The following is a 12,805-nucleotide window of genomic DNA, read 5'->3' on the forward strand; positions in this document are numbered from 1 at the left end:
TGCAACATTTCTAATAAACAATTACAGACCAATCTCAATACTTCCAACCTTTTCTAAAATACTTGAAAGAATAATCTATAATAGATTATATGAATACCTAATTCAAAACAAGTTCTTAAATAAAAAACAATTCGGCTTTCAAGCACAGCACTCAACAGAACATGCAATTTTAGATTTAGTTAATAGCATAAGTGATTCTTTTAATAAAAAGCAATTTGTATTAGGAACTTTTATAGACCTATCCAAAGCATTTGACACAATTAATCATGATATCTTACTAAAAAAATGGAAAAATACGGAATAAAAAATACTAGCCTAGATTGGTTTAAAAGTTATCTGTGCAACAGACAACAATGTGTTATTTCGAACGATAATAAGTATTCTAATTTACTAAAAATAAAATGCGGAGTTCCCCAAGGTTCCATTCTTGGTCCTCTTTTATTTTTAATTTATATTAACGATCTTCCACAATCACTAAAAAAACTTGATGCAATAATGTTTGCTGATGACACAAATTTATTTTATTCATCATCATCAATTGAAAATCTCTTTGAATCTGCAAATGATGACCTTGAGAGTCTAAACATTTGGTTTAAAGTAGATAAATTATCTTTAAATCAAGAAAAAACAAAATACATCTTGTTTCATTCCAACCAACAAAAAAACAAAATACCAAGCATGCTACCATTACTAAAAATTGATAACATAAACATCGAAAGAACTGAAACCATTAAATTTTTTGGGATAATTATTGACGAAACGATTTCTTGGAAACCCCATATAAAAACATTAAATACAAAAATATCAAAAAGTATCGGCATACTTTACAAAGTCAAAACTATACTTTCCCAGGAGAATCTGAAAGTTCTCTACTTTTCCTATATACAAAGTTATCTAACATATGCTAATATTGCCTGGGGAAGTACAAATAAATCTAAATTAAGTTCTCTATATACACACCAAAAACACGCATCAAGATTGATTTATAATAAAAATAAATTCACTCATGCCGATCCTTTACTTAAAAACTTGAATGCTTTAAATATCTATCAAATTAACATCTACCAAAATGTTTTATTTATGCTCAAATATAAGCTCGGACTTGTCCCAACTCATTTTACTCATAAATTTTTTTTTAAACCAACGCCAACAGATATACCACACGAGGAACCGGAAACTTTACATTGCCCATAAAAAAAACAAAGTTTTCTATATTTTCAATTGTATCCCGTGGCCCCTATTTATACAACAAAACAATACCTCAAAATATAGAACTTACTAAATTGGATAATCTTATTGCCCTGAAGAAAAAACTAAAAGATCTCATAATTAACAAAACCAATTTTATCGATATGTATTAAATATAAAAGAACAATTAATATAATAAAATGTAAAAAGAACAATTTAAGCTATGAAAATAAATAAAAAAGAAATAAAACATAAAATATAAAAAAATAAATAAATAAAAAATGTTAGCAACTATACATAGTTAAATTTTTTCTGAACAGTAGACCTCAAAAATTAATGTGTGTCTTTACTCTTTAAATTTTTAGTTTATTTTGTATTTTAAAGGTTCTCGATGAAAAGACTTTTCTTAGTCTTCTGCGAGTTTCCTTACAACTACATAGTACTACTAATATATGTTGATATATATTTTCAACAAATAACATATATTTTCAACGACAACGACAAGCAAGTCCCTAGTAGCCCTGTGGTGCGACGGACTTGCGTATATTTTTTAAATGCATGGGTTAATAGCCAGCACATTATATTATAAACCACGAATTTATTATTTTAATTCGCATGAGTTAAAATGTCAAACGCGCATGTGTTAAACAGCATTGTTAACGCTCTTTAGATATTGTAAATATTTGTGGTGGACATTTATATAAACTGGAGACATGTAAATATTATTTGTTTTTGAAATATATAATAATGATTGTTGTAAAAAAAAAAAAAAAAAAAAAAAAAAAAATATATATATATAATTTAATTCGATATTTAAAATACCGTTCACATAAGTAAAACTTTTTTTTTTTGAGATAACATTATTTTTTAGATTTAAATTTTTTATAGCTTTTTATTATATAATATTTATGATTATTAGATTAAGGTTTTTATAATTTTTTGTTATCTTTTTTATAAGAACTTGCGTACTCTTATCTGACAGACCTATTTGTAGAACATTTGGAGCTTCAAATAATTTTTTTTTTTATCTACTTAAACTTCGTGAATAAATTAACGTTTTGTGTTTCATTGTAAAATAAAGGTTTTTATGGAAAGCAATTCACTTTTATATACACCATTTAAAATATCTTTATATCTGTTTTTCTTCATACACAAAGCTAGCATATGCTTTGAGGTTATTGAAAGACGTAGTGCAATGTTGTTTGCTAGTTATGAATGCATAATTTCAATCAATTTTAAGTTAAAATAACTCCCTTTGGGATTTGTTTGTGAGCTTCCATAGGTGGTTGATTAACTGGTTTATATTGGGTTATTAACACACAGGAAATTCACAAGCATAATTACGTAAATTGACCACAGAGTTATTATAGTGTTCCAAGCGGAATTAGCGATCTCAGAGCACTAAAAATGTGAATTTAATTAAAAATTTTACGTCTCAATTATTACCATTGTTGCAAATAAAGCCAGACCTAGCATCAAAGCTCAATTTCTTATTCTTAAAATGAGTGTTCTGATCACTACACCACGGCTCTTCTTTTTAGGACTCATTTTACCAGCTTCCTATGTTTTTTAGGGCTCAGTTTACTAGCTCGTACCAGCCTCCTATGTTTTATATTAAATGAGTTGTATAAAGCATGTGTACTTACGTATACTTTATAAAGTATTTGTAAAGTATAAAAGGTTAAATTTAGAGTAATATTAAAAAAAAAAGAAGTTAATAATAAACATTTTAATGCAAAAATTGAAAGAAGGATTATAATAAATAGGGGCTCATAATACCACTTTCACCTAGAAGCTGTACGTAAATAACTTTGATTTGAATACTTTTGAATCAGATAAATCATATTATTCTTTTAGAAGCCTTGTTTTATTTGAAAAATATGTAATTCATATATATTACGTCAAATGTAAACAAGGCATTAAAAACATATATATATATGTAAAGGGTAAAGCGGGCTAGTTGAGCAATTTTTGCTAAATCAAACAGATCTCATGAACGGTGCGTCGGATTTACATAATTTATTCACTATTTGAAAAATAATTTAACCTGCTAAAATTTTTTTAAGAAAAAAGTATTCTTTTTAATTCTTTTAAAAGATAATGCCTGAAATTTGCGGAGCTGCTTAACCTGCCCTAGTGGGGTAAGTTGAGCAATAGCGTAGGTAAGTTGAGCAATCAACAATTGAATTGTACGAAGCTTGGGTGAATCATCAATAAAACCTTCACTAACAGTAAGCGTGTACTTTATTTATAAACTTTTTATTTTATGCACTTGAATGACGTAAAATAGAGAAAAAATTAAACAGTATAAAAGCGTCATGAAATATAAAAATATTATTTTATACAATTATCTTGAACATTGATTACCAATTTAAAAATTATTAATTTTAAAAAAATATATAAATAATGTACCATAAATTATTTTTTATTAAAATTGTTACTTTGTGTTTGAAAGTTCAGTTTTTTTGTCTTTTTTGTCAAAGCTGCTCAACTTACATTTACTGGACTAGGTAATACACTAGTTAGGTTTTAAAGAGAGCAGTAAGACTTATGAAAAAACCGGTAGTTTTAATCGAAAGTCCGATAAATTGTTAAAGTTCAACATTTAAGTGATGTCAAATAAAAATTTTTATAAGAATCTAAGCAAAAACAGCAAAAATTTTTTTTTTTACTTTTTTGGTTAAAAAAAGAAAAAGTGCCCGTGTATCTTAGTCAACTGCTTTCCAAATAAGTAGACAAATTTATTCACATTTTACCGTCATTCTCTAAATAGTTTCGTTTCTGAAGAAAAATTACATGTTTTAAAGGATAAAAAGAAATTATTCTTTAAAAAAGTATTTTGATGAATATTTTAATGTGTATGTTAATGACTATAGTAGGGTAGAGCGGGGCATGGGGAGGGGTTGGATAACTTTTGATGAACTATAACAAGTCTCGGTGAGCGGTGCATTAAATTTTCAAAACTTTGTCACTATTTCAAAGATAAATTAACCTAGAAATTAATTAAAGTTGTGTTTTTTGATTTGTTTGAGATAACATTGCCTTAACTTTACCAACCTGCTAAAGGTACTTCTATGCAATTAGATAACTTTTTTTCATAAAAAACATTAATTACAAATATAGTTAACAAAAATTACAGATGCAGGTCGATTGAAGCCAAAATAATATATATATATATATATATATATATATATATATATATATATATATATATATATATATATATATATATATATAAAATATGTTTAATCCTAATAAAATAGTTGGTTTCAGTCCCAAAAAGGAGCTAAACCCTTTACACAATTATTTAACATAGGGTAACTGTTAAACTTTGAATTTTCATAGTTGTTTTAAAAACAATGCAAACTACAATCTGTGCCAGTTTCACATTCAAACTATCAAAACTTGCAAAAAATAGTCATTTTCATAAAAACTGATGATTTTCACAAATTTACTCACCTATTTAAAATTTCGTAAGTGCAAATCTGAATAGGCAAGACACTTTAATAAGGGTCATTTTTTAGCTATATTAATAACAAATATTTGTGGAAAATTTCAAGAAGTTCCATTAAGTATTAGTAAAGATATTATGCAAAGGGTATAACTAAAACAACAAAAAACATGTTCAATAAAAAAACGGTTTTAAAAATCAGATAGTATTTATTAACATAAAACAAAACAGGACTAACTCATAGGGATCCAGAGGGGTTGGCATCCTTTTTTTTTAAAACTCTTTTCTTAAACCTACTTTTACTTTTGTCTTTGTTTTTAAAATATTAGATGACTATTTACTATGAACTAAAGCTATATTAGATAACTATTTAGAATGAATTAAAGCTCTTTTAAGGCCACTTTTGAATGAATTTTTTCAAAAAATCTTTCACATAGAATATTCAAGCAATCAAAAACTTTACCTATACCGTTAATACCATCATTAAATTTTATGTTGGCAGAACACATACCAATTGTAAGTACTTTTCTGCTACAATAAGTAGATTTGGGACAGCGTGTTAAAATAGTTCCATTTAAACACTCATTTACATTTTGCATTTTGTCATGGAGGCATTATTCTAGCAAGAGTCTTAAGATAATTCCTAAAAGAAATTTTTTTCAGTTATGCTAAGTGTATAAGGAATACTTGAAAACAAATTGGGAATGAATTGCACTAGAAATAACTTGCAATAGAAGTGTCATAATTTCATATAGTTGCTAAGGGCGTTGCTAAGAGTAAAAATCTATACTAACATTAAAATAAATTGAAATAACTTTTTTTCTTTTTTTGAGCTATTTTAGCTACCCAACTTGCCGCTACCCAACTTGCCGCTATGCTCAATTAGCCCCGCTTTACCCTTAAGACACTTTTACAAATAGAATAACAAATACAAAAAAACAAATATGGAATTTACTGTATTTTTTATTTCTTTCAAAACTCTTAATCACATAGTTTAGATATTTATTCAAAGTCATACATAATGAAATCAAAGATTATTTCTTTAAAATCTTATGTTAAAACAAAAAACAAAACAATTGTTTACTTCTTAAGGGGACGTTTTCCCTACGTTTTTCTTTTTTCCCACCTACTCCAAGCTTATTAAGACCCTTTTCGCCCTGTTTACTAATTTTTACTTGCTACCATCAATAAACATCTCAAAAAGGAAAAACAAAAATTATATATATATATATATATATATATATATATATATATATATATATATATATATATATATAAATACTGTCCCCCCCCCTCCCATTATTTTTTTAATTTTAAAAAATAAAAAAAAAATTTTATACAAAAACTCGTATTTCATTTTTTACAATATACACGTGAAAGATTTGCTTTATTAAGTCTAAATTTATTATTTTTCCTTTAAAGCTCTATAGACTAAATAAGAACCTGCACATGTAAAGGTTAAGGCTGCTTTATTGTCAACTCCAGCATCTGTATAAAAAATATAACTTCCTTTTCCTCTTTTTAAATCAAGTTTAATTACGATTGTATTGCTGAGATCTATAGTACTTTATTTTTGCTGAACTAATTTTCTCATCTTTATCACCATCATCGAATTTTCTATTCTGGATTTGATATAAATACAATTTATCGAACACGAGATTAAACAAGTTTGTAATCTCTATTCTTTGCATTATTTGGAGTTTTAAAAAGATGCAAATATGTTTTTGGAAAACGTATTACAAGGTCTATCTTTCATTTTTTGGTATATATCATGGCCTACTATATTTACGGCAGTAATCATACATTTTTGAGGGAGATATTAAAAGGCCTATTTTTACTGCAAAAAATGGTTGCGCTAAATATATAATTTATAAATTGCAACTTAAATCATTATTTTTAAGTTCAGAAGACGATGCTATAAACATAAAAACGAAGTTTTTTGCATCAGTAAAAGATCTCAAAGATTATTATAAAGGTTTTTGTACAGTTAAAAAATATAAATATTAAAATTTATTCAACAGTAAAACTGAAAAAACTAACAACTACAAATTTATATCCGGGCCAACAACACGAGTTTGAAAGTGGAGGGGCATAATCGTCGACTTATCTAGAAATTTCTAAAAAAATAGAAAAAAAGCTCCATTAGAAAAAAAAGCTGTGAGAGCATCGTTGGTCTTGTATATATATAAAATCAAAAAAAAGTCTGTTTATATATTTAATTTAAGACGAAGCGCAACGCAGAGTACGGACGTGCATTTTTAAAGAAAGAAGTTTTTATGAAATAAAATATAGCAAAAACATTTGCTCAAAAATACAATCTTTTTTGATGAGAAATCTTTGTTGTTTCCTAGGAAACCGGTAACAACTAATTTAAAGGATATCCATGCTGCCTTTTCTTTTGTTTCCATTTTGTCCACAAATTTAGGATCTCTCATAAGTTTTCTAATGTCTGGTCCGATAAAGATTCCTTCCTTTAGCTTTACCTCGGATAAACCAGGAAACTGCCCACAAAAATTTTGTAAGTCTCCCCTTCTTTTGGCACAACCATAACAAACTGTTTCATCAGCCCCAACTTAATGTGAAGTGGTGGAAATAACACCTTTTTGGGATCCACAAGGCTTTTTCTCTCAATGTTTTTAAACTCTATTTCTAAGGTTTTTTTCATGGGCCAAACTTTTTTTATGTAGTGCTGCTTTCTGTCTCGACTGTCCCATTCAAAGAGAAAGCAAGGGAACTTTGTATAGCCGATTTGTTGACCAAGCAGCATTGAAATAACTTTTAAATCCCACACAGTTTCCATTTGTGATCTGAGTAGCTGAGTTTGTTTAAAACCAATTCAAGGTTTTTGTAACATTCTTTTAAGTGCACCGAGTTTCCAACTGACATAGAAGCATACTGATTGCCGTTGTGCAGAAGTACTGCTTTAAGGCTCCTTTTTGATGAATCGATTTAAGGCTCCTTCTTGATGAATCGATAAAAAGTCTCCACTCATCAAGAGCATATTAGAATTTAAAACATGCCATAAGTCCAGGAACATCACTATAAATACCAGGTCATCTTCTTAAGAGAAGAAAGATACAAATTCCTTTTCCCGTGATCGATTACAAGAAAAGGGTGTTCCCAGAGTCAACATATTTTTATCTTTCAATCTAGATTCTAAAACTTCTGCTGACTTTTTCGGAAGACCTAGGTCTCCAAATAAATCGTTCAGTTCAGATTGTAGGAATGTAATAGGATCGGTTGTGCCAGGATCGTAGCAATTACTGTCTTCTTCACTATCACCTTGCTGAGCCAATATCTTGTGATCATCTAAAATATCATCCAAAGAATCTGGAGGAGTGGGTTTTGGTACTCCAGGTCCATGAGGAATAGGGAGAATGGCTTATTGAATGTTTGGGTAGAAATATCCTTTTTGTTTTTTAAATTGAAACCTTGTACTTTGCAAGAACAAAAATAACAGTCGTCACTAAAGACTTATCTTGATTGCCTAACTTTATACCAAAATATGCATAATATACCTTTTCAACAAAATCGGAGTTAAACTCATTAAGATTTCTAACTGGTTTAAATCAAACAAACTATCAATAAATATCTAAAAAACTAAATGGATTCTCTTTTACCCAGCTTCAAAAAAAAAAATCTTCTTTCGAATATACCTTCCTTGTATATTGATAATACTGAAATAAAGAGCTAAAGTTACTAATTTCTTGGGTGTTTACATTGATGAAAACCTTACATGGAAAAATCATGTTAATAATCTAAACAATAAAATTGCTAGAAGTATTGTAATGTTATACAAATTAAGAAATCTTTCAAATAAAAATACTTTGATTCAATTATATTACTCATTTATTCATTGCCATATTAATTATGCTAATACTGCATGTGGTGGTGTAAACAAAAGTACACTAGAACTTCTTTATCGTTAACAAAAGCATATTGCACGTCTTATAAACTTTGAATCCGTTCTACTAGTGCCAACTTACTCTTAGTAATAACATACATGAATGTTATATATCTTTTGCATTTATTTATTTTTACTTTCGACGAGAATATACCTATTTAACATAATAAATTTAACAATGTAGTTGAAAAACAAAGCAGTTCTTGACGATAAAACCTTTAGGTCTTCTACAAGATCCCGCGTTCTTTCTCTTAACTAATCTAATCTTGTAATCATACTTATTATATTATTGAAATTATTATAATTGTAAAACGACTAATATTGTAAAACATTTAAAGAAAAGGCAAAAAAAATAATCATAATAATAAAAAAAATAGTAATAATATATAAAGTCCGATTTAATTTCATAATGGTAACGATGAAAACTTGTTGTTCAAATTGTTTCAAATTGTTCAAATATTATAGCAACAAATATATTTCAAAAAAATATATAAATTGAGAAGAATATAATATATATAAGCAAAAAAAATTTAGTTATAAAATAAGATAACTTATTAAAAAATTAAAATAGCTTTAGAAAAAGATGACAGATATGGATAAGCAAAATCAAATAAAAATAACATACTCAGAATCCAAACAATATTCCATCTAGAGAAATAATATAATAAAATAAGTTTATTTTTTGTTGATTTTTAAAGGCTTCTACTTCATCTTTTCAAATCTTTCCAATTTAAATTGATTGTGAGTTGTAACAAAATATACTAATAGCAGTTGTGTGATTATACTAGTTTCCTGTTTCTAAATTATTTAGAAAAAGGCAATATGCCCATTTAAAATGATCACACAAAACAAGTGTTGTTCTTGAAAAGTTGAAGTTTTAGAGTTGTCATTTTCAGTTTCTTAATAGTAATTAATAGTAACTCTTTTTCTATGTCTAATATCCAAAATAAGGATCAAGTATGTTCTTCCATGTTTTCACTAGGTTTCGTTAAACCTCCACTTGAGAGTATTTTCATATAATGTGAAGATATTTTGTTAGTTTGATAAAGATCTTGACACAAAAAGGATTTGATGTTTATATTTCATTTTTTTTGTTATATACCCAACAATATGAACAGCAACTTCCTTTGAACTTTCACATAAATCATATTCTTATATTTCATTTTGTAATAAAATTAAAGCTGTTTCTAGTTTTTCTTGCATCATTATTTACTGGTACTTCATTCACTTCATTATTTACTGATACTTCATTCACTTTATTATTTACTGGTACTTCATTTACTTCATTATTTACTGGTATTTCATTAATAAACCATGTATTTAAAGCCAGAGATTTTTTAAAGATTTTATGCTGATCATTTTTTTCCGAATTTTTAACTTCTTTTTGTTAATGTTAATTCACCTCCCCAAAGCCAAGAAGGCCACTACAGATGAGGAGGCTACTTAATTGTGGTTATAACCCTCTCTCAACTCCAACATGAACCTTCACGAACAAGGCTGCTGCGGGGAGAAACAAGTTGACTTCACGCAAACTAACTACAAACCTTCTACCACTCATGTGCATAAGTTTCCCCAAATGTTTTTCAAGAAGGTCAGTTTAAAATCTGCTGGTTAAAAGTAATCATATTTTTCTGAAAGCAAACGTTTTATTATAAATGCAGTTCCTTTTTTATGCGACAATTAGTGTATTTGATGTCTAAGCTGAAAGTGACAACTTGTGACATCCTTATAAAGTTGTATTATATTATTCAATTACGCATTAAGTAAAAGTATTTAAAAATTTAGGCTTTTTATGATTTGAAAGGACAGCATTTTCTATGATACTATTGGTATTATATGTATTTTATTAATTTAAAATTGTCCATTAAGTACTTATCATATATAAAAAATTAGCAGCACTTATTTCTTTTCGAAAATAACTTTTAATGGCAGAATATGTGGACTTATACAAAATTTTGAGCCTAATACTTTGTTCATTTTCACCAGGATGTAAGCCAGTTTGAGTAAGTATTTAAGCTTACTTTAAATTAGCCGGAAGTAAGTTTCATCTTTTTCATTAATTTGGTAAAGTAACTGTCAATGAATATCTCCAGCTTTAACATTAACTGTATCCTCAAATTTATTAAAATTAAATGTTGGAAAAAAAAAAGAAACCTCTTTGAATTTAATAAATATTTTTTGATGTTTTTTAAAATATGTACACTATCAAATAATGGATAAATTTTTTATTTAAATCTTATAATAATAAAAAAATTCTCTCTTTAATTGTACTTTTTAATGAATCTTTAAATGTTTATTGGTTGAATTGTCTGTGATGATAGAATATTTTTTTTCCATTTTTTTAACCCTAATTTTTATACTTATACTTCTCAGTGTAAACTTATTGTTTTGACAAAACCATTAGGGAAGACGAATCAAGTTTTCTTTATGCTTTCAATGTTAGTTGATGATGTTATATTTTCAATAATATTAGGATAAATAATGCCAAAATGTATTTTCTTGAATAAAAAATTTTGAACAACAATTTTTTCTGTCAAGTCATTTACTAAACAAGTCTTGTTTTTGAAAAACCACTGTTTCATCTAGCAATGAATGATAATAATATCTTTTTGTAAAAATATTTCTTAAACTTGTGTTATTTCTTTAAAGACTCTTCTTTATTCCAAAAATGAAAAAAACAACTTTTTTAGCTGTGGCCTGGGGAGAAACCATGCATTTTAGGCGAGTGCCCATGCTAACCTGTTGTTTGCGATAAGTATCTAAGTGCCATGGGACAAACTCAAATTTCTGGTAATTTTTTTTTTTTTTTTTTTTAAACATCTTTGCTTCCAACAAGGCTGCAAGAGCTCTCATGAATTAAAGTTGGAAGTTACTGGAAGAGAAAAGATGAAGATTGTAGAGCAAGATAACGATTGACGGACGACTTAAAGGATTGCAAATTATATGAATCAGGAAAGCAAGATAAAGGAAGCGAATTCCAATGAGCTGAAGTTCGAGGAAAAAAACTAAAAAAATAAGCGTTTTTGGAGCACCGAGGAACGGTCACAGAAAAAGGAGGAGACTTAATTGAATGACGAGTAACACACTAGAATGAATTTTAGTAGATGGCACAAGAGATGCTAACTCTTTAGAGCAGTGCCCTTTATAGTATTTTGTAGAAAAAAGAAAGAGATTCAACATTACGACGATGTGACAATGGTTTGAGGTTGGCTGCAAGAGCAGGTTCAACCTTAGCAGATGCTTATTTTGCAACTGATTTGATATATGGTTTCCAAGAAAGATTGGAAGTAAAAGTTAATCCTAGAAGATGAAAATAGATGACTCGTTGAGTACATCACCGTTCATAAATATAGGAAGATCTAAATTATTGCAATAACAATTGGCTGAAAAAAATTGAGTTTTATCTAAATTAAAGTTCACCAGCCACTATGAGCCCCAAGCTGTAGCAGAAGTGAGATCCTTTTCAAGCTCAAATGCCCCCTCTAAGCAATCAGAGAATTTTGTTTTCTTATCACGACAAGAGTAAATGGTAGTATCATCAGCAAACAATGCCACCTTAGATGTGAGAATATCTGGAAGATCGTTGATGTAAATTAAAAGAGTATAGGGCCAAGGATAGAACCTTGAGGAACCCTTGAAGTTACAGAATAAGAAGAAGAGTGCTGTCCATCGAGGACAACTTTTATGCTAAGATTGGAAAGGAAGGATTCAATAATCTTTAAGGTGTTGCTAGATACACCATAAGAAGAAAGCTTATGGAGAAGACCAGCATGCCAAACTTTATCAAAAGCTTTAGCAATGTCAAGAGCGATGGCCTTAACCTCTCTACCTTAATCTAATGCACGATAAAACCTATCAGTTGTTACTGTTAGCACATCAGCTGCAGAACAAGAAGATCGAAATCCATATTGATGGTCAGAAAGTAAGTTATTAGATTCAAGATGAGAAATTAAGTGTTTGTTAGTTAAAGATTCAAAAACCTAGCTTATGATAGTAAGAAGACTAATGGGATGGTAATTAGACAAAACAGATTGCTCTCCAGAATTTTTGAAGATAGGGATAGCAGATGCCGCTTTCCATCATGCTAAAAAACAAGACTCTGATAAAAAGTACTTGTTGAATAGTTTTGAGAGTATAGACGACAACTCCGGAGAACACTTCTGCAAGACAATAACAGGTATGTTGTCAGGGCCACGATTGGCAATCGCAGCAGCACAGTGTGAGAAAAACCATAGAGGAGAGTGAGGCTTGAACTGGAATTG

At 28.4% G+C, this 12,805-nt stretch overlaps 1 protein-coding gene across 1 annotated transcript in view; it reads left to right on the top strand.

Moving 5' to 3' along the window:
* LOC136084938 (uncharacterized) overlaps positions 1-12,805 on the top strand; it is a 32,829-nt gene that overhangs the window by 237 nt on the left and 19,787 nt on the right. The window lies entirely within an intron of this gene.

The sequence above is a fragment of the Hydra vulgaris genome, chromosome 09 (genome assembly GCF_038396675.1).
Source record: "Hydra vulgaris chromosome 09, alternate assembly HydraT2T_AEP".
In the NCBI taxonomy this organism is placed as follows: domain Eukaryota; kingdom Metazoa; phylum Cnidaria; class Hydrozoa; order Anthoathecata; family Hydridae; genus Hydra; species Hydra vulgaris.